We start from the raw sequence: 22,934 nt of genomic DNA, 5'->3' as shown, positions 1-22,934 counted from the left end.
AGTCAACACTGCACCAAGAAGCCCAGGCCACACCTAGGACAGGTGAGCTCTGTCCCCAGAGGGGAGATCTGAGGACAGTCGCCTCATGCTCAGCCATTCTTGGTGGGTTAAAGTGTGTGGCCTGTGACTCACACAGGGGCCACAGGGGCTCTGCAGCGAGGGGACCCCCCCCAGCTCAGGGCCCACCCTGCGCAGGGCTGCCCATACATGTCCAGCAGCCTCCGCCCAGGACTCATGTCCAGGGACTGCACCTACCCAGCTGCTGGGGGGTAGAGGCCTCCTTTCCAGGCCATGGCTCTGGGGACACTCGCCTTGGCTTATGCTGGGGTGAGGCTCCATCTCCACCTCGGCGATGGAGGAACTTGGATTTCTCCATCAGGCACTGTGCTCCGGGGGCTGCTGTTCTGTCTGGATCTTGGCCGGCTCCTCCCTGGCCACAGCGTCTCGCCCAGGGCCACTTTGTCATTGCTTAGGAGCTGCATTCCCTGGTCCGGGCCACAGGGTGCCAGGGTCCCTAGGCAGGGCCATGGACACACCCTCCCTCCTCTGGCCCAGAGCCGGGCCAGCGCTGACATAATAAGATCCTCTAATGAAACGGAGACAATTAACTTCCAGTTTGTGGCCAAGGGTCATTTCTCCCTGTGGTCGACTGTTTGAGGAGGAGACTGACGTTGCTTGGACCCCAGGGGAGGAAGGGTCACCTGCTCGAGGCCCCTGGGCTTCCCCTCCCCAGGGTACCCCCCCACTCCACAGCACGGCTGACCTCAGCCAGTCTGGGGACACCTGACCCTTCCAGCCCAAGGAGCGGCCACTCCCACTGGGTTGTTCTAGAAAAGGTTTGCCATGGTGGGACCCTTCTCCAAATCCACGCCACAGGAGCAGCCTGGTGGGTCCCCAGCCCACCTGGAGCAGGAGGGAAGCCGTGCTGCTGTCTGCTGGACGGTGTGGTCCCGGGTCCTGAAGGCCTTGGAGGCAGGGAAGGTGTCTGTGGCCTTGTGGGTCAGTCCCTGTGTCCCTCTACTTACAGGCACTCCTTCCAGGAGACTGGCCCCGTCGGGTAGTGAGATGCATTTGCCTTGTTAGGACTGCCTGCGGGTGGCCCCATGACCCCCAGTGACATGAAACTGGGGGTGTTCCAGAGGAATCCCTGAGAGTAAAATCTCACTGCATGAAGACTTGGGCCTCAGGCCCCCACCCTGACACCCTTCCAATCCTGCAGGAGACAACGCAGTCACTCGGCCCTTCTCCCAGAAATGTCACCTCCCTTGTCCCTCTGCAGAACAACAAGGCAGCTGGCCAGGTGCCCGCCTCAAGGTGTCTCCTGATTCTGGCCTTTGCCAAGTGCCGCCGACTGTTCACATGGAGGCCTGGGCCAGGGATCCGCCGTTCCAGGGGGCGGGGGGAGTGCAGTGTGGAGGGGCAGGGCCAGGTGGTGGAGACAGGCTCCCTGGTGACTCTGACGTGTCACCTAGGGGAGGAGAGGATGGCTGAGCAGAGGCACCCTGGTGGGTGGAGATGCGAGGAGGCTGCAGGGAGGAGGATCCCCCACGGAGGCTGCTGGATGACCAGGGTGGAGAAGTCAAAAGCAGGTATAGGGAGCCCACAGAGCCACTTCAGTGACCCGGCGGGGTCAGATGAGAGAACTCGAGGAGACGGAGTTCACGTCCTTTGTGACTGAACAAAGTGGGAGAGCCGGGCGGCAGCCACACCTGGGGCTTGGGCAGCTGGGAAGGTGGGGGGGGGGCAGTGCCTCCAGCAGCGGCCGAGTCCACTTTGGGGCATTCAGTTTGAGAAGGGAGGAAGGACAGCCACACAAATGTCTGAGCCACCTTTCTGGATCTGAGAGAAGGGCTGGAGCAGAGTTGGACTGGGAGTCGTGGCAGAGATGGCCACACGGCCACAGGATGAAGCTCAGGGGCAAAGGAGCTTGGCCATCCCCAGCATGGAGTCCAGGACCAGACACGGAAGCCCTGGGCATGGGCACAGAAGAGGTGCATGCTGGGAAGAATGGCTGTGGTCGCCATCGGAGGTCAGTGTGGCCGGTGGTCAGCATGGGCCTTCTGTGCTGGGCTGTCCTGAAGGAGGTGGAGGAGGACACCTGCTTTTCTACATTTTTCTTACCTTATATCCATTATTTACAGCTTGATGTGAACAGAGAGCCCAAGAAGAGACCTAAGATCAGATAGAGACCAGGAGGGGACTGGGTTTCTTACGGCAGGAAGTAAAGGGCACAGGAGGAAGCACAGAGGTCACGGGAGCAGGGCACAGCCTTCACTGGCCAGTATAGCCTCAGGATGTTGGTAGAAAAGTCTATTTGAGGATGTTAGACACAGAGTTCCAATTGCCTGGTGTCTTACCATGAATCCTGTGCAAAGGGCCCGTGTCCCGTGCCACGTGCCCGAACGCTCTGTCCTGCATAGTTTAGGATGCTGCTTGCATTTTTCTGACCTCTAAACAGTAATTGAATCCCCAGATACTTATTCGAATCTGACCACACACAGTGAAATTATTTCTTAGTCATAAACTGAAAAGTTAATTGGCTTCATTTCTTTAAATAGATTCAATTATTTAAGCAACAATGAATCTTTCAGAGGTACTTACAAGCCGGGGATGCCTGCAGGAGATGGAGGTTGAAAACCGCTACCCAAAGGTCTTTGCAAACTGCCACCAGGGGCGGGGGAGATGGGGAAGGGATTTATTTGTGCTTATGAAATATAGAAACTGCCCTCAGTAGTATGATTAGATTGGATGTAACCGGCTGATTAAAAATTAATGCAGCCCAGAAATGGTGCGTATCTACGATGGAGCTGGGTGTTCTTGGGGACAGCGGGAGGTCCTGGGTGGGAGCTCGGGGTGCAGAGCCCCAGGTCCTCGGCCTCCCAGAGAGGGCGGTGCAGCCGTGCCTGGGCTGCTCCACGCCTTTGCTCCCTTCCTTGGGGCTCAGTCTGGGCCCTAAGTGAAGAGGTGGCAGAGGAGGCAGTCATTACCGACCCAGCCCAGCCCACGCCCCCTTCCCGCCGTGGACATCTGACGCTTGGTTCCCACTGTGTCCTTTCTCCCCTACAGCTGTGGCCTGACTCTGAATGTCCATCAATCCTGGAACAGTGTCTGTGATTAGCAGCAGATCCGAGCCTCCCCGGGCCTTAGTAAGAGTGGCTTCCGTGCCCTGCCCCCGCAGCGGGCTTGCTACGCCCTGCAGTCCCCTCCCGTCCAGTCCCCTCCTGTGCCTGGGTTACCTTCTGAAAGAACACGTGTAGAGGCAGAGTGGAATCATTAACCTCACCCAGGCTTTCACTAAAGCAAAGGCATTTGGGTTAATTAGGAGCCAACGTCTATCCTTTCCTAAAACAAAGGAAGACAGGAGACAAGATCAAGGGCTGGCGGCTGCTGCCCACGTGGCGCTCCGGTGGGGAGAGGGGCATGCTTGTTCCACCAGGACCAGAGGGAAGCCGGGAGCCCCAGCACCGGGCTCAGCAGAGACTCACTCAGGACAAAGGAGAAGACTCGGAACCAGCTAGAGAGGAGGGAGGCTCGATGCCCTGGGAGTGCAGGGGAGGTGACTCCAGGGACATCCTGGGTACAGCTGAAGCTGCACTGGGTCTTTCCCTGGCCCAGAGTGGGCTGCAGGGGAGGAGCAAGGGCTCGAGGCTGCACACTGGAAGCTCTCTGGACAAAGGATAAGGCGCCCACCTTCCCTGTTCCCCTGAACACCGAGAACCATCCCTGGACACCAGCGCCGTGTCCAGCATTTAGCATGTTGGGGACACAAACACGTGGAAAGGCACCATGTGATGTCCTATGGCATGGCACCTTGTGACTTCTGACGAGCTGAGATGACAGGACAACCCTCCTATCAATACTGCTTTCCCAGCAGGGACCTGCCCTTCCCGAGAGACCTGCCCTCTCTGCCAGGAGCCTCTTCCTTTGGCCTCGCCCACTGAGGAGCGCCCGCCCCCCACAGTCTGGTCGCTGCTGGCATCTTGCCACCTCTGGAACGTGCCTAGATGCTCCTTGACTTTGCAGGAAATCACTTGAAGTTAAAAGCGCAAAAACAGTGTAAATATGGAATTAATTAAATCTGTCTCTGCTTAAGTCTTCAGAATTAACTTATGAAATGTTTGCCAGTTAAATTATTAACATGTAACTCTGAAGATAATGAGTCAGTTTAAGGTTATTTAATTACTGGCAGAATCACAGTGCTTACCTGGAGGTCTCTCTCAGCTCTGTTCTCAGGTGCCGGAAGTCGCTGAGAGCTTTCCCTCCAGCCCCGCCAATGCTGCAGATGACAGCTGTGACCTGAAATGATGCTGTGTTTGACAGATGGGTGCTGGCTCTGGGCTGGCGGGCATCTTAGGCTGCACTGATAAAGGAGTCACTAACGAGGGCTAATTGATCCTGTCTCTGGGCGCTGTGCAGCCTGGCGGGACCGGATCACACCTGGGAAACTCAGTCCCTGGCTCCTGCCCTTGGAGAACTACTCAGGTGGGATTCTCAGGGCCACTGCTCAACATTGAGCACCCCTCCAGCTTGTCCCCAACGTCCTGCCTTCTGCAGCCAACCCCACCAGGGCTACGGCAGCATGCCCGGAGCCCAGACCTGCACACTGTTGTCAAATGACTTCACGTCAAACATGGCAGTAGCCCTGGTCCACTGGCCCCTTGGACAGCATGTCTTCCCCAGATGATTCTCAACAGCCGGCCTTCACCCAACAGAAGGCCAAGACAGAAAACTGGCCTTGTGATGGCAGCCAGGAGAGCTCTGGGGTTTCAGAAGGAGCTGGGCTTCGGCTTCTGGGAGGCAGCAGCCACATGAGCCAGAGTGGGGCTGGCCGGACCGGAGGGAAAGGCCCAGTCTGAAGAGTCTCGATGGCTGACCCATGAGTGTCCAGCTAGGGAGGAGAAGACCAGATGTGACAGAGGCAGCAGCCAGCGGTGTGCCTGCAGAGGAAGCCAGCCTCATCCCATGCCCCTGTTATGGTGGCACAGAAAGGGCTCCAGGCCCGGGCGGGAGGGGTCTGTGCAGCCAGGATGCAGCGTTCTAGAGGAAGAGTCGCATTAGGAGTTCAGGCTCCGGTCCCAGATCCAGCAAATCGCACGGGCAGCAGAGGTGCGCTCAGCCATGGACGGTCACCCTCAGACGGCTGGTGCAGGGTGACCCTTCGGTTGCCCCTGGACCTTGCCGTTGGATAAAGATCTGAGAACACACAGCCCAGCTGGTTCTGACCTCCCAAGATCCTCTCAGAGGACTCTGGTCCTGTCCCTCTTCTGGTGACCAATCTGGGCTATGCAGGGACTGCCCAGGCAGGCTTCCTGGCTATCCCAGGAGTGAGGCGGCCATGGGGCCCCTCCGTATGCATGGGACTCTGAGTCAGCAAACACGGGCGTAGATGACCCAGAGCTCTGGGAACGCTGGATGGGCTCAAGAGAGGGGCCAGCTCTTCCTGTGTCCCTCTACAGCCAACCCTGGGTCTCACAGAGACACCTGGTTCTCCAGGATCCCTCCACCATGGCGCAGGCCAGGTGCCAGCACAGCAGCCAGACCCCGGGCTTCACCCAGGGCTCTGCTGGGTGGAAGGCCACCTGCCTCGGGGTTCACCCATCTCCATTTCCATCAGGCTCCCAAGGCAGGAGGAGGAGACAGCAGGCTCCTAAGCAGGAAGACTGTGGATAGTGATGATGATGATGATGATGATGATGAGAACTGCAGCCTCGCAACCCTGAGGGACAGGATGTGAGGGTCTCAGGTCTAATGTGTAACGCTGAGATTTGAACGCAGCTAATTTTTCTTAGGAAGGTCTGCGGCTCTTGATGCTCAAAAACAAGGAAGCTAATTTCATGCTTCAGGGAATTGGTGGACCATCTGTGGGGTCAGGAAGGGGCTCCTTCCTCGGATGGGCATGACTCACGCAGGTGATGCACATGAGGAGATGCAGACTCAAAACCTCCAGAGACCCACAGCGTGGCCAGATGCAGAACCTGGGCTCATGGGGACAATGCGGGGGCGGGGGAGATGGTGGCTTTAACGCCCCTCCCCCTTTTATCTTTAATATCAGTTTGGCTTTTGCAATATCAGCTCCGTCCATGGCCAGCCGTCCCGCGCCTTTGTCTCCCTGGCTGACTGTAATTTTAGTTTAATTAGTGCGGTTCTGTGCGATGGCCACAGGTCCTGGTTTATCTTCCCGGCTAATACTGCTAATTGTTTACCCAGCCTTCGGTAATATCTCATTAACTTCATCGGCCATCATTTCCACATCATCTACGGAATTAATTTTCTGCAAATCGAGAGACGTTGGTGCTTGTGAACATTTTTCCTTTAGAAACAAAACAAAACCAAACAGATTAAAAAAAAAAAAAGTCACCTGGCAGAGAGGCAGAAGCCCTTCACTGTCCCCTGTCGCGGTGTCCCTTAAGGAAGCAGTGTCAGAAGTTGATCGTTTTTTTCAGGCCCACCTCAGCTGTCCATCAGTTTTATAACGGCCATCACCCACCAGGCGGTCACGGCTGGGCATAGAAGGCGAGACGCACACGCGGGAAGGTGGAGGCGACGCCACCCGGGCCCTGCAATTATTCCCTTTAATATAACGAGGGTCGCCAGCGACTTTTACGGCATCCATCTGATTCCTCAGAATGTTAGTAGCCGTCCCACCTCCTCCCCAGGAAATGCAGAAAACACGGGGTAAGATTTAGCTATGGCCGGCCTGGCTGGTCATCTGTCCAGCCCAGGGCAGGCACCACCTCTGCCCCTCCCACCCTCGCCTGCCCAGAGTTGGCCTTCGGTTCTCCGTCAGGTCCCATCACGCTGTCTGCAGCCTCACCAGCTGGCACCATGCGGGTCCCCGCTCCCCTTTCCTGGTGGAGACAGCCAGAAATGACCTCCACCCTCGGTCATAAGTCCAGGAGAGCTGTGAGGTGGAATGTCCCCACAGAATAACATGGGTCACAGGGGCCTGCTTCCCGGGCCACCTGCCCCACCTCTGTGACTCCCTCAACTCCCTCCGCAGACCTACGGCTCATGTCCCCAGGGGCCAGACTCAGCTTCCACTGTCTGGAGGATCCTGTGGGCTTCTCCATGGCCCGACTGCCCGCCAGGATTGTGCTTCTGGGTGGCCACGTGGCAGTTCTGCAGAACTGGGCACTGCTGCCCATTATCCACGGACAGTAACGGGCAGCAATATAATCACCAGCAGCAAAAGCTTAAGCCGCAGACAGCAGGAGGCTGGGACCAGCTGTCCTCGACCATGTCCACGTGAGAGTGGCTCTGGAGACACGCTGAGGCTGCTCATGGTGCCCTGCTTTGAGTGGGTGGTCTGCCACGCAGGGGTCCCGAGAGGCAAGAGGGAGGACTCCAGGACAGGTAACAGGCTCCCCCTCCCCTAGACGGCCACTTCCCACCCAGCATGGCTGCAGAGCTGGTGTCCATACCCTGCAGTGACAGGAGGGACTCAGAGGACTGAGGCACATGCACCAAGACCCCGGGTGTCCGGTACCTAAGCCTCCCCATCGTCTACAGTTGGCAGAGTCCCAGACCCTTCACCAATGTGAGGAAAGGCAGGGACAGGATGCGCATGTGCCTGCTCAGGAGTGTGGGACGCGGAGGCCAAAGTCACCTCAGCACCCTGTTCCAGAGGTGGATGGTCCCAAGAAGCCAGGAATCAGCAAGCATCTCCCAGACACTCTGGAAACCCAGGCAAGACGTCTACAGAGTGGTGCCTGGCCACCCCCAGGGTCAAGAAAACGGCTGATGGGCAGCACTTGTGCCCGTGTGTCACTGTCTGGGAAACGGTAGCTCCACCCTGCAGCATGGTCCAGAAGTGACCTTGGTCCAGGAGGCCACAGACTGAGTGCTTCTAGAGGAAAGTGGCAGGAATGTAACTTGGGGTAGCTGAAGCTAAACCTGGGGTCCTGGCTCTGCTCCCGTGGCCCGGAGCACGTGGGTGTCCCATGGCCCAGAGCCCGTGGTGTTCTGTGGCAGGGAGCACGTGGGTGGAGCTGGCCGTGGGCAGGCGCGGTGGCTGGGTGGCCAGGCTCCTTCTGAAGGTTTCTCAGCGTGTTCCCAGCTGCCCGTCTTGAGGATCGTGGGCTGGATCCCCGACACTCGTGAGCGTGGTTTCCCGGGGGACGAGTTCATCTGTTTTCTGGGGTTGGACATTTCATTTCCATCTGACTTTTTTCTTTTGCAAGGAAAACTGCTGCGGAGCCTCCCCGCCTGTCGGAAGGTGCAGGAGGTTTCTAGAGGGAGCAGAAGTGCCGGCCACTGGATGTGTGCCTGCGACCTCAGTGGGATGGTCACATTGTCCCCGTGGGTGCCAGAGCCGCCTGCTGGCCACATGTGTGAGTGTCCTGTCAGGTCAGTCCCCCCCTGCCCGCCGTGTTCTACCTCAGGTGTTTGCTGGGTTTGTTTCCTTTTTGCAAATGGCCACGGATCCTTTTTGTCTGGTTTCCTCTTCTCTTGGTGCAGCACCTTTATGGGGCACCTTCTGGGGCTGTCATCTGGTTTGAGTGGTTCCCTCTGGGGGCTGGGGCTGAGCCCCCGTGTGGTGGGGCTGAGCCGTGGTGGCACCTGACACTGGGGCCCGTGGGGCCCGGTGGAGGGGGCAAGACCAGCTCCTCCCTGCTCTTTGGCTTCCTGTCTGGTGATGGGATCTCCTCTCACTCCCACCCCGCCATTATGGTGCCATCTGCCATGCGGTCCTTACCAGAGCCGAGCCATGCCCTCGAACCTCTAGAACTGTGAACTCGATGAACCTCTTTTCTTTATAAAGTTCACAGCTTCAGTTATTCCACCATAATGAAAGTCAATGGGCTGATACAGCACTTGAAATACTGGTCCTTTATTGTTACCTCTGCTACAAATGTCTTTGTTCAGTTTGTGGCATCTGCACTACACGCCAGGGGTACGAACAGACCAGCTCTGCTCCTTCCAGAGGCTCCGGGGAGAGTCTGCTTTTTGCCTTGCCCAGCTCCTGGGGCCACCATGTTCCTTGGTATGTGGCTGCTTCCTCCTCCTCTGGGCCGGCCGTGGGCTCTCCTCCTTCCTCTCTGACCTCGGCACCCCTGTCACCTCTCCCTTAACTAAACCTGTGGCTCTGGTGATCTAACCACACCCTGGTCTCCTCCGCACAGTCACAGTGGTGAGAACCCTGCGTGGGCGTCTGGAGGGCCCGCCGGGCTGCTCACAGGGTCAGTCTCTCTGTGCGTTTTTACGGAACTGAAGACTATTTCCAACGAGGCTGCACGATTTTATACCGCTGCGAGCGGTGAGTGAGGGGTGCAGTTCTCCACAGCCTGGCCCCCGGGCGGGGATCAGTGTGCGCCCCGTGATGTGGTTAGACTGGATGATAGGCATCTTGGTGGGTAGGAGGTGGCATCTCACGGAGCTCCTTCCTCCAAACGCTAGAGCTACTGAGCATTTCTTCATGTTGCTGGCCATTTCTGATTCTTCTTTGAAAAAAATTGTCGATTTAAAGTCTTTTGTCTATTTTTTAATTGGCTCATCTGCCTTTTTATTTCTCAGCCTTAGAGCCACCTCCATATGCTGCATACTAGAACCTTGTCAGATACAAGATTTGAAAAGAGGTTTTTTAACCATCTCGGAGCATCTTTTCACAGGATTGTGCCCTCTGCAGCATAGAAGCTTTTAATTTTGATGAGGCCCAATCCTTTCATTTTGTGGCTTATCCTTTGGGTCTCATATCTAAGGAAATTGGCTACTCCAGGACTTCAACTTCCATTTCCCTCTCAGCGTCTTACGGTTGTGTTTGTCTGGATCTTCTCACCTTTTTGAGTTGATTTTGTCTCTGGCATGGGGTAGACAACCAACTCCTCTGTGTTGTGTGTGGGTATCCAGTTGTGCCAGCATCATTTTTTGAAAAGAGCATTATGTCCCCAACTGAATTGCCCTGTCACACTTGCTGAAAACCAGTTTATCAAAGTCAGAGAAAACGATACTTTCTGCTTAGATATATGAAGTATATTTCCTTCTTTTTAGTAAAAATATAACTATTGAGTAGTACTTATAATGCTCCAAATTAAAGTACACCTGCTTACCATAAAATTATTGATCTAGCATTTTGTTAATATTTATGTTTCTTTCTGTTGGTAGATTTAGGGAAAATTCAGATAGAATTTAATTATTTTTTTACTATTTATTTATAAACTTTTAAATAATAGAAATGAACTGCCTGATTAGTATGGTTATGGGTAATTGAAAAGAGGAAGCAAAACTTTCAAAGACAAATCTTAGGAGTCTCTTCTGGGTCATTATTCATCAATATCTCCAGTTTTTTATCGTGGATTTTAGTTACTAGGATAGTAACATGGAAGCTGAGAATGGACCCTAGAAGGAGACTAACAACAAAGTGTATATATTGAGGTATAAATTCTTCTACAAAACCTATTGAATGTTTTTAATTTTTAATATGATTGAAATCAGATGAGTCAGCAAAACAACTTGAAGACAATAAAACCCCCAAAGAATATGTGGCCAGACTTTGAACCAAAATAAATTAATTGATATGGAAATAGAAAGAGAGCCAGAGAAAGAGAGAGGATTGAAATATAGACTCTAAACGTGAAGAAAGAATACAAACCATCTTGGCAGAATTGTAATTGTTTTGTGAATAAAACTTAAGTGAGGTGGCCAAATCTGTATGCAATACCAAAAAAGGAAAAAAAAATTAAATTAGAAAAAAAAATTAAGAAAAATTTTAAAAAAAATTTTATAAAATAAAATATTAGAGTAATATATAATATTAATATGTTAAAAATTATGAAAATAAGAAAATGTCAATAATGTATCATTAAATAAATGTGTTAAGGTATATGCGTATTTAGCAAAAATAATGGTAGAAAAAAATTCTTAAACATGACAACAAAATTTACTTAATAACAGAGAAATTTGAAAGAGAACGAACTATGGAAGAAATAAATTACTTCCAACTAACTATTTCAGTAAAAATTAGCCTTAAATAGTTGTCTCAAAAAACTGATTCATATGTGAGATTATTCGATTTCAACTGAAATTTCTCCCAGTTTATTTAAAAGCCTTTTCACCAAAGCAAATTAAAGTTAAATAGATGAAATAATTTTACCTAACTCTAAACTTAAGCATTCATAGAAACCCTTGTTTCAGTTCCAATATTCAATAACCATAATTTATCTATCTAGTCAGCTATAACATAATAAATATACATCTCATGTCAAATATTGGTTCAACCAATTGCACATTCTAAGATTTAACACAGAATTCCACTTCCACTTACCAAATGTTAAGACTCAACTGATTGCAAGAGATTTCCAATTCTTGTGAGCAAAAAGGGAAACTAACTCTAGTAATAGCTAAATCCAACTATATAATGGCTTCAGGATTGCCTGGTTCCAGAGATGCAAGAAAGGGTAATGGATCAGGCTACTATATGTGGTGTGAAAAATAGAAAGTCTGGTGCTCCATTTTCAGTATAATATTCAGCCTTAATTGGATCCAGTTATAGCCATTCCTTTTTGCCTGCCTTAATTCTAAATTAGCCAGTTGTATAGATTGTACCCCTGAGTCCTTCAATTAAGATGAAGGGTAGCCTTTTAATAGATATATAAATAGGTATATGTATGTGTATATATATATGTATATAAATAGGTATATGTATGTGTATATATATGTATATATAGGCCAAATGCCCACCCAGGCTCACTCAGTAGTGAATTTTGGTAGTATGTCCTTCTGAAAGAAGTATTTTTGCTTTTCCCACACATTATCAAGGACATGTTTGTTTTCTTGCTGCACTTTGTTATTTCTAACATGTATTCAGTTTGTGAACTGTGTATTTACATTCAGCCCACTGTCAAAATCCTACACTCTGACCTAAATTGCACATGTCTAGAAAGACGGGGCTTTTGCATTATACATAAATGCTACTTATTTATATCCTTACCTCTCACATAAAAAGAGAGCTTCTCCCTAGCAAAAATTCTTCATAGAAGCAGGCAAGGGTCACACTATCAGGACTCACCTGCATTCTCCCCATCTTTTATTTTAGTGTTCTGGGTTATGGATTTAGCCACAGACAGGTATTAAACATACATAAACATGTATGCACATGCACACTCACAGACAGACAGACAGACACACACACACACACACACACACACATACACACATACACACACACCCCACAAACTGCTTTGTGGTGTAATCCATGAATAGATGATCAGATTTTGGTATATTAATTACACAATAAAAGGAAAACATGGCTAACATTGTTTTGTGGTTTATTTAATAGTTACATGTTTAATTTACTTGTTTTAAATTTATTCAGCTTAGGACTTGAATATCAATGTGCTCTTTTGGTTGGCTGTTCTGATGTAATCCTATATCACGAAACTATATGTACCTGCTCTTTTTATACTTTCAAAATAATAAATAAAGTTTAACAGGTCATTGATCTCTTGAAATCCAATGAATGAAATTTCTGCCCAGAACATTTAGTTATATTAATGCCTCGTGCATGAGGTTTTTCCCTCAATCTGCTATTGCAAAAGCAATGCATTTTCATAATTATAAACCAGGTCAATAGATAATATGGAAACTTTGTTGCATGATTTTATATAAATATCATAGAAGAACACAGATTTATTTGATGTGCTTGTTGCATTATTATAAACTAAGGGGCCATGCTTTGATACTAAATATGTACTGTGTTAAAAGTAATTGATTCTATCATTTTACTATTTTTTTTTCTGAAAGTAGTAAGATAGAAAATAAGAACCAATGACAAATAAGCTCTTTAAATGGAACACATTAGATTAAATGATAGATCACAATTTGAAAGAGCCTGATTAATAAGCCTAGAAGATAATTTTTTATTGTTGAAATTAAGTTACAGTCTTCCTTTGTTATCTTTGGGAGATTTGATTCAGTACCCTTCGTGGATACTCTTGTCTGCAGATGCTCAAGTCCCTTATATAAAAGTCCCTTATATAAAATGCTACAATTTTTTGAATCCTCCCATGTGCAGTATTTTATGTTATCTCTGCATTACTTACAATACTTAATTCTATGTAAAGATCATATACTCTATTGTTTAGAGGACAGTAATGAGAAAAAATGTCTGTTCAGCACAGAAACAATCATCATGAGCCAAGCTACATAAGGCACATCACAACAATGCACATACTTGTTCCTCTTGTCACTGTTCTATTCAATGGTATGACCCTTCTGATCATTTCTACTTAACAACCTTCAACCTTACGAGGACACATGGATAACATAGTCTATTATACTTATAAAAAAGTATATAACACAGTGCAACTTAGATACAAACTAAGATTGAGTATGAAGGCCTTAAAATGTGAAAAATATAAACAGAGAAGCATTATAAACAGTATGTTCGCATTGATACCATTTTCCTGTCACATGCACAGAAAACAAAATATTTTGTGTTCCACTTGATATTCTGTAATTTGAAATTGGCATTGGAAAAGAACATTGATTGTCATTGCCAAAAAGTATGATAAACGAAATGCCCCTTCTATTATTTGGTGTGCTTTGAGATAAAAATTTCATGGAGCCGTCCTCTATTTCCTACAAATACTACCACAGTTTTGGTCCCTTTTGTAATGAACCTTGTTCTTTTTATAACCCTAACTTGCTTCAACTAATTATCTGTGTCAAAGCAGCAGGAAGAAGATATTAAAATTCTTCCTCCAGAGCAAATATGTCAAGTATGCCAAGGAAATTATATTACTGGCTGATACGTGGTAGCAGGAAAGGAGGGCTGTGACTTCAGGTCAAGCTGGAGGGCATTGCATGAGGTGGCACCATGGCTCATGGGGCTAAATATGAGGTTGAATTAGAAAATTTTGTTTTAAATAAGAGGACAACTGCCCCTGAATTAGAATTATTTATTCAAGAAAGGAAACTTAGAGAAAATCCTAACAATCTTTTGATAATTGCCTTTGGGATAGGGCACAACAACTGGCTAACCTTAAATGACATGAAATGTCAGAGATTCACAGACATATTTTTCAAGAAGAGGAGGTTCTAGGTGGGATGTGCGGCCTCACTTACATATCTTGGATGGCTCCAGAAGAAACTCCTTAGACACAATTAGTAAGGAATAAGGAAAAGAGCTAACAAAGCAAGACCCCAATTCATAAGAATTTTCTTATTAATTGTCTATGTGGGCTGGGAATGGAGGAAAGAGATATTTTCATCGACCTTAGATCATGAGTACTTATTATTAATACTATTTATTATCAGCAATATATTATGGAAATTTAAAACCAAAGAACCTACTCATAAGAATTAATTGTTAGAGACAAAGAAGACAAAGTGAATACAGTTATTCTAAGGTGTAATAAGTCCAGGGTTATAAACAGTGCCTTAGTCAGCAGATATTTGGGGGAAAGGATGGTAAATCTTAGTGTTTCAATATAGAAGAGATGTTAAGGAGAATTTTGCTAGATTTGTATAAGACCAACAAACAAGATAATAAGATATCAACTTTCTCAGCTGAAGAATCAGAGTATCTTTTTTCCTTCTCTGATCTATGTCAGTTTAATGACTTGGATCTCACTCAAATATGGAAAGGTCATATCGCCATGAGAAGCAACCCAACAACACTACCATGTATTCATGTGTTATTTATTCCCTTATAAATTTACAACAATACATTTGTACTTGAGGGAAAATAATCTGTAGATATTATAATGCTTAAATGGGAGATTTGAAGTGATATGAAACTAGAGGACTGAAAACCATGCCTCTTCATAACCTTCATTTGCAGAGAGAGTTACAGAGACCACTTGACCAGTGGAGTATTGGTCCAAAACTCACAGTGGGGGTCATGTTTCCGAAGTACTATGAAGGAGTTTATCTGGTCCCATAGTATGTAATGAAATGAACATAACAAGCAAATAGCAGAAAAATTACATTGGTTTTTCCTAACGTAGAATTAAGACCATAAAGTAAAGCATTGTCAAATAAAAATAGTTTCCCTTTCCAGAAAACTTTACAGAGGTTAGTTTTATCAACAAATTGAATTTAGATGTTATCACAATGTTGAGCAGTGCAAAATATCTGAATTGTTGTAAATGACACCAAGGACAAAATTTCAGGTTATAATCCAAATCACAGCTGCTTTCCCAGATGTGGTAGCTGACTGTAGTAGAATAACCTAGCCTTTGGCACTTAATCATCTCTAATTATCTGTAAAAAATGTTGTTATTGATGTGCATCAATAAAGAATATAAAACATCCTTGGCTTTCAATTGGCATAAAAAGTAAGTGTTCACCATTATGCCCTATGAATATTTCAACTCTATTATTTTAGTCATAAATTAGACTCAAAGAATGTTCATCTTAATGATACTTAACAAACACCCAATGATCATCCACATATTAATGGCATGAAGCTAATTGGGACTTATGAAGAGAAACTGGCAAGTACCTTGAATGTCACAATAGGACACATGCATGTTCAAAAAAGAGACAAAAATTTTAAAAAATACATAGATATCTAAAAAGTATTGACAATTACACAGATTCAGACTCTTTCAGAATAATGGAAAACATTTTCTTAGCTAGACTTTATAACATTAATTAGAAAAATACAGAATAACACATTATGTGGATGTTAGACACTGCTACTCATCAGAATTCAGGGTTTGACAGCATGGGGATCATGAGCTGAGTGTCTGATTTTACAGTGTTGAATGGTCAGAATTTGTTCAGAGAATGGGCTCTGTAATGTCCAGTGGGATCTAGCTACAGCCACTGGTTAAAGTTCAACTCCTACATATACAGGATCCAAGACAGAAGCTGGACAAAGTTCCTTGCAAGGACCAGACAACCATTTGGTGACAATTTAGCTTACTTATGGGGAAGATGCATTGATTCCAATCACCAGAACTCATATATCACTAAATGTGCCCTGATTTTCTTTGCCTATAATATTTATATCACCATCTGGAGAATCAAAAAATACTTTTTATAAAAATAAAGCATTGGTGTAGAATTGTAATAAGTAAAGGGCATTTTTATGTTACTGAATGTACAATAGTTTGTGCATGGTTATGACAGGCACTGACTTTCAAATGCATCCAATAATATGTAATCAAGTCTTTAAGAGAATAGTAAAATTGTTTGTTAATTTTGGCACCATCGTATCAAAAACATTCTTCATAGTTAGATCAATGCTTTCCAGGAAGCAGAATATTTTCTGATTGACAAATATTAATATCTCTCCTTTTTAGTAGGAAAAATTTATTGGCTAGGTCTGGATTTTTAACTCAGTGGTAAGCAGGTGTTTATCATGAGAGAAGCAACAGATTCCATTTCCAGCAGCAAAACAACAACAATAACAGCTAACTATAGAAAGAAAATAAAATGCAGAGTTAAGAAACATCAAGTTGGTAGAGAAATTATAAAATATATATATATATGTAAATTTGTTTACTGTGAATTTAGTTTGTTGATGAAGGCTTTATTATGTAATATAATATGAGAATATATTGTACGCTTTCCATGTTGAAAGATGTAGACATGAATTAAATGTAAGAAGCCAGGCCATGTCACTAAAATAATCATGATTTTTTCTTTATGATGAAAGTAGTCCAGTGAATTCTTCCTATCCTAATGTATTTGACTGGCTTTTTCATGTTAAGACAATGGTGAAGACCCATGAATGGTCATTACTGCTGAAAAATTGGTCAGATTTGAAATACCTATAGGCTTTGATTAGAAAAAGTCCAGTTTTTTTTTTAATTCTATTGTCTGAAATCCTACCACTGTGGAACATTTCCTCATTGTTTCTTTGAAAAGAATTAGACAAATTGAGGTAAGCAATAAACTGACAGTCCAATAATGTGTCGTCAAATTTATTTGGTCACTTAAATCTTTGTATTTAGAGTGTGCTATTTGACAACCACAGTAAATATCAGTGAGCTCAAACTTCAGGTTTGTTCAAAGAAAACCATCACCAATGTGCTAATCAGCCTGTTTATACTATTGTATTTTACATTCCCTAGCCATATTTATGTGATTACTAACCTAACCCTCTTCATGTCCCCATAGAGGCAGGCTTTAACTGGGTCATTATTCTCATTATTTAGTAACATACAATTGAATAGTTCCTAGCCTTATAAAGGTGAAAAACATGTTTTAAAATAACTTTTCAACACTTAGCCAATTCTAAGATTTGATATAGACTTTGGCTTTTTACCACAATATATATTTTTCAAATTCTACCCGTTGGAATATTTTACAATTCCTATATTATTCAAAGTTGCCCATAGATGATGGAGTTACTAACTTTAAACAATCTACTTTTATGTGATGCGAGCACATTGTAGAGAACTCTTTATTACCCAGGGTGAGTTACTTTTCATGTTCAGCCAAATATTTCTGGGGAATATGCTAGAGGGCATTATAATGAATAAAAGATGGGAAAGTATAATGTGGCAAAAGTCCAGTTGAAAGTAAAAGAAATATTCTGAAGAAGTTATTATATTTCAAATGGCTTCTACTTCTTGAAAATATATTCTTATAAACACAGGAATTTTGGAGCAAACAAATTAGTGTCAGTGTGAAATTGTCTACAATCCTTGGCTTTCTTAAGACATTATCTTAACTATTTTAGATTTTTAATGATAAATGTCAGAATAATACTCTGATTTTTTTAGAGCACACTTATAACATTTATACATCCTTATCATTGCCTCATTCAGAATGCATTATCTTGAAATTATGCCCTTTAAGATTAATTGATAATACATTAAACTACTATTTTTATTACTAGGCAAAAATAATAGGCTTTCTTAGAGTAGGAGGGCCTCAGACATAAAACTTTCTTACCTAAAGTTGACACACTATAGTCCATATTATATATAATGCAATAATGTATTTTAAATTTTTAAAATTCTCTATTGTGAAGATTATATGGTAAATTATTTACTTCTTTTTCTTATTCCAAGGACAATTAGTGCATTATTGTTCTATTGTCTCCATTTTTTTATGTGGGATTAATTTCAGACATTTTGTTCCCCTAAAGAATCTATTTATTTTTGCCAGGTATTTAAATACTATATATCCCTTAGAACTGAAATATACAGTTAATCTAACAATAGTTCCATATATCCAGTCTCAGTTTTTGAAGATGTTAAAACATACATAGGGTCTTAATCTGTGATACAGTTCTAGTGAAAATGTACAAGCAATATTTTTTTCAACAGAAACTAAATTAATTTTCTGACACAATAAAGCTGCATAACAAACTATATCAAAGTATAATGGGTTTACAAAACTAACTACTTGTTTTTGCTCTTAAATCAGTACATTAGCTGGGTAATATCTATTAATTTGGGCAAGGCCCAGCAAATCCATGTGGCTATTGCTCCCATGTTTATGGTCAGCAGAGAGTTTGCTGAGGACTAGTGTGTAGAATAGAGTCCATTTAGATATGTTAAGAGAAAATCTTATGTAAGTTAAATTTAGTAGAGACTTTTGACCAAAAGGATGATTTTTTAAAATTTAATTTTTTACACAGTGAGGCACAATTTTTCATTTCTCTGGTTGTACATGATGTAGATTACACCATTCATACAATCATACTTGAACCTAGGTTAATAATTTCCATCTCATTCCACAAAATTCCTCCCACACCCTCCCCTTCCTTCTCTCCCTTCTGCCCAATCTCAAGTTTCTCCATTTTTCCCTTGTTCCACCCCGCAACTATGGATGAGCATCCACTTATCAGAGGAAAACATTTGTCCTTTGGTGTTTGGGGATTGGCTTACTTCCCTTAGCATGCTATTCTTCAACTTCATCCATTTACCTGTAAACGCCACAGTTTTATTCTCTTTTAATACAAAGTGATATTCCATTGTGTGTGTGTGTGTGTGTGTGTGTGTGTGTGTGTATGTATATACAGTGTGTGTGTGTATATATATATATATATATATATATATATATATATATATATATATTAAGAAACTGTGATATATTGAAGGACATCTAGTTTGGTTCCATAGTTTATGTACTGTGAATTGATCTGCTATAAACATTGATGTTGCTGCATCACTGTAATATGCTGATTTTAAGTCCTTTGGGTACAGTCTGAGGAGTAGGATAGCTGGGTCAAATGATGGTTCCATTCCAAGTTTTCTAAGGAATCTCCACACTGCTTTCCAAAGTGATTACACCTTTTTCTTCTCCTTCCTTCCTCCCTCCCTCCCTCCCTCCCTCCCTCCCTCCCTCCCTCCTTTCTTTCTTTCTTTCTTTCTTTCTTTCTTTCTTTCTTTCTTTCTTTCTTTCTTTCTTTCTTTTCTTTCTTTTTAATGGCACAATACTAAAAACTAAAAGACATTCAGAGAGCTTCCCCTGGTAGCATGAGAAGTAAGGGAAACATTATATTCTCAAGGGGAAGGCAAATAGAGACATGTTCTAATTGAATGCAGCAGGATATTTCTTAGATAGATATGGTGTGGTGAGGTGCTTACTTTCTTTGGGTGTGATCTGATCAGTTGGCTGCCTGTGATGCTTGGCTGCCTTTATGACTAACTACAACCTGGCTGTTTGTTATACAACTACATATAAAAGTAATTTTAAGTTTGTTTACTTAATAACTTAAGTTATTGTTAAATATATAATAATTCAAACTGTAGAGATAACTCTAAGTCAATTGCCTCTTACTAATTTAGTTTGATATCTGAGACTACATTTTGCCAGTTTCATGTTTTCTCTCATACTTCAGCAAAGCCAAGTCTTGATATATTTGCCATGTTAATAAGGGAGGTCCTTTGGACACCTCTGCTTATCATTTAATTGTTCTGTTCCTTGGGTCAAAGCAAGTCACAGGACCAGAGATGGACGTAACTACAACTTTGTAGAGCAAAGGGTGGGCTGTAGGAGCCCATTAAGTCATGATACAATAGCCAATCCATCAGAAAAATCCCTCCTAGAAATTTTAAATCTTTATTTTTTTTATTTCTGGGTGATATAAATAGCCTTGAAGGAAATAAAATAAGTTTGTGATTTTTTAAGGTATCACAGAGGTTATAATGGTTAGATATAAAGAGTTATCACTTCCCTTTTCAATGAAAAAGATCATAAACCATGTATTTAATATTTCTAATTTCTGCTTTTAAAAGTTAGTCATCTTTATTTTTATAAAAGGATTTAGGTTTTCAGGAAACAGAGCAGAATGTACAGAGTTCCCTCTTAAATACTCCCATTCTCCCTGCCCTCAATTGGTCCTCTTATTAACATGTTGCATTGATGTGATATATTAGTGACAATTAATGAACAAAGATGATACATTATTAGCTGAAGTCCATAATTTCATGTGTGTGTATAGTACTCTCTGTTTTGTCTAATGTCAAATATCATTTCTCTACTACTAGAATATCATATAGAATATTTAAACTACTCTCCCAACGCTCAGGCTTCACCACTTCATCCCACCTCTGTCCCCACAACTCCTGGAAGCTAGTGCTTGCCCCTACTTCTGCCCTTTCCAAGATGTTGTATGGTTGGAATGAGAGCATTTATGCTTTTCAAACTGATGTCTTTCACCTCAAAATATACAATTACAGTTTGCTCATGTCTTTTTGTTCTTGGGAGCTCATTTGTTTTTAGTGAAGATGATTATTCCATTCTATAGATACACCATAGTTTGTTAATCCCATCATCTGCTGAAAAACATCATGGTTATTTCTAATATGGGGAATTATGAGTGAATCTGCTCCAAATCTTTATGTGCATGTTTTTCGGAGGACCTGTTTCTAACTCATTTAAGAAACTACCTAGGATTGGGATTGATATTTCATGTTATAAAAAGCTATGGTCAGTTTTGGAAACTTCTTCCAAAGAGACTGAAATCTTCTGCCTTCCCACCAATTAATGAAAATTCCTGTTGGAATTTGACATGATCCATATTTTAGATTTTGGCCATTCTAATACATAGATACTTATATCTTATTATTGTAAACATTTAATTTTTTCACATATGAAATTATTATATGTTCAATTAAAAATGATTTTATTAAAAAGTACAGATTGCAATTCCTAAACTCCCCTTACAAAACAGTGCTACTATTCCTATGTTGGTTTCATGTGTTCTTGAAAGCATCTATTCATTTAACAGTTCCTATTTTGTAAAGAATCTGATTGAATCAACATTATTTTGGATACAACACAATATCTTGTTTTATACAGAGTTTGTCACAATGCTTTGAAAATACTTGGTCATTGTTTAAACCAATAAATTTTGGTAGCATGACAAATACATTTCAGGTGCTGTGCTAGGTCATACAGAAACAAACAAACAAACAAAAAGTAAAAAAGAAAAAAACATGAGGTCATGAATGTAGACCAATTTTTAACTGTGCTAGCTGCAGACCAATTTTTAACTATACTACAACTCCCCTCTCCTCCAAGAAAAAGAAATAGAAAAGAAAATTAATTCCTCTCTGTGGGAATTGACCAGAAATGTGTGTGATTTGGGAATAAAATCATAAAATTGTAAAACTGCTTCTCCCATAAAAGATGCAACTAGATTGATTCAAATAAATCTAAATGAATCAATACGTGCTATCAATTCACAAGAATGGATTTTCTTTTATTCCTCAATGAATGTGAAACACATAAATAGATGTTTATAAAAATCAATATTTTAATGAATCTGAGCAGGGTAGTATCAGCAGTATATCATTTAAAAAGCAAATATGACTAGCCTGATAACATAGAAAATTGACAAAGCTTTATAAAAAGAATTACAGGATAAATAATTGACATTGATGTAATGAATTCAGTAGAATAATGATTTTTTTCAAATAATTAGAAAGACAATATAACATCTTTTTATTTCTCCAGAATTTTTGGAATCAAACAACTGTTCAATTTTCTAAAGTCTTAGTACTTAATTATTTTAAAAGTATAAGTGCATGACAAGTAAATAAATTTTGCAACAGAGAACATGTGGAAAAGCCTTTGCACCACTAACTTCATGTCACTGTGTGCTCTAACAGGAATTCAAATACTGCATTGCATTTATTTTCAATTACATAATTACTTCAATAGATTTTGTCTGAATTTTAAAAAGTGAAATAGAACTGCCAACATTAAAAGAGAATAAAAATATCAGAGTGCTCTATTTTGTATAATATATGCCAATCAATTTATGATATTCCATATACTTTTAAACTATGGATATAAACAAAAATGAAAAACCATTATCTAGTAGTTCTCATAAATAACCTGAAAAAGTCTATTAATGCTGTAATGAAAATATCTTTATCTCTCTTTTGAGGCTATTTAAGGATATAGTTCATTATTTTATTGGCTCCTTATTATGAATTACTTTTTGTTAAGTTTGCTGGGATATTTTAGAGGATATTAAGGAATTATCATAGGATTTGTTAATTCACTAAACATTAAATTCAACCAATGCAAAAATAATCAAAATTACCAATTAGATATTAAAAAACACAATATAATATAAATAAAAGCATATTTAGAATATTGAAAATTAAAAAGTGAAAATAGTGATGATCCACTTTAGAATATCATTGTTCATATAAAATTAGCATAGAGTACAGTTTGCTTTCAATACAATTTGGTCTCAAATGTCAAATATAATAATATATGATCAATAAACAATTATCAAACAGGTTTAGGAAGATTAATTACATTATATATTAATACAGACATGAGGCAAGTCACTTCTACGTTAACTTAAACTAAGATATTAATTTATAAAATTTAGCTGATAGAACTCTGATTTTATCCTAACTTGCTTTTTTGCTCACACATTTGTTAAAACATTTCAAAAATATCAATATGAATTAATGTATGTTCAGATATGCTAAAACCATTTTCCTATCAGTTATCTGAACCAACAATACATTTCTTTGTCTGCAAGTTAGATTCCATTTTCCCAGGAG

General features: G+C 42.5%; 1 protein-coding gene across 7 annotated transcripts in view; it reads left to right on the top strand.

The window, feature by feature from the left end:
- Positions 1-22,934, top strand: part of LOC144369002 (uncharacterized) — a 57,188-nt gene that overhangs the window by 22,834 nt on the left and 11,420 nt on the right. For 2 of the 7 annotated variants that reach the window (XR_013428421.1, XR_013428416.1), the window contains one exon: positions 8,181-8,346. The exons of 4 other annotated variants lie outside the window; for them this stretch is intronic. The gene's annotated coding sequence lies outside the window, so the exon portion shown is untranslated. The remainder of the gene's footprint in view (positions 1-8,180; positions 8,347-22,934) is intronic. One more of the 7 variants, XR_013428417.1, reaches the window with a different exon arrangement.

This window comes from Ictidomys tridecemlineatus, chromosome 12 (assembly GCF_052094955.1).
Source record: "Ictidomys tridecemlineatus isolate mIctTri1 chromosome 12, mIctTri1.hap1, whole genome shotgun sequence".
In the NCBI taxonomy this organism is placed as follows: Eukaryota; Metazoa; Chordata; class Mammalia; order Rodentia; family Sciuridae; genus Ictidomys; species Ictidomys tridecemlineatus.
Note: the sequence above shows the minus strand (reverse complement) of the source record. Positions and strands in the feature narration are given on the sequence as shown.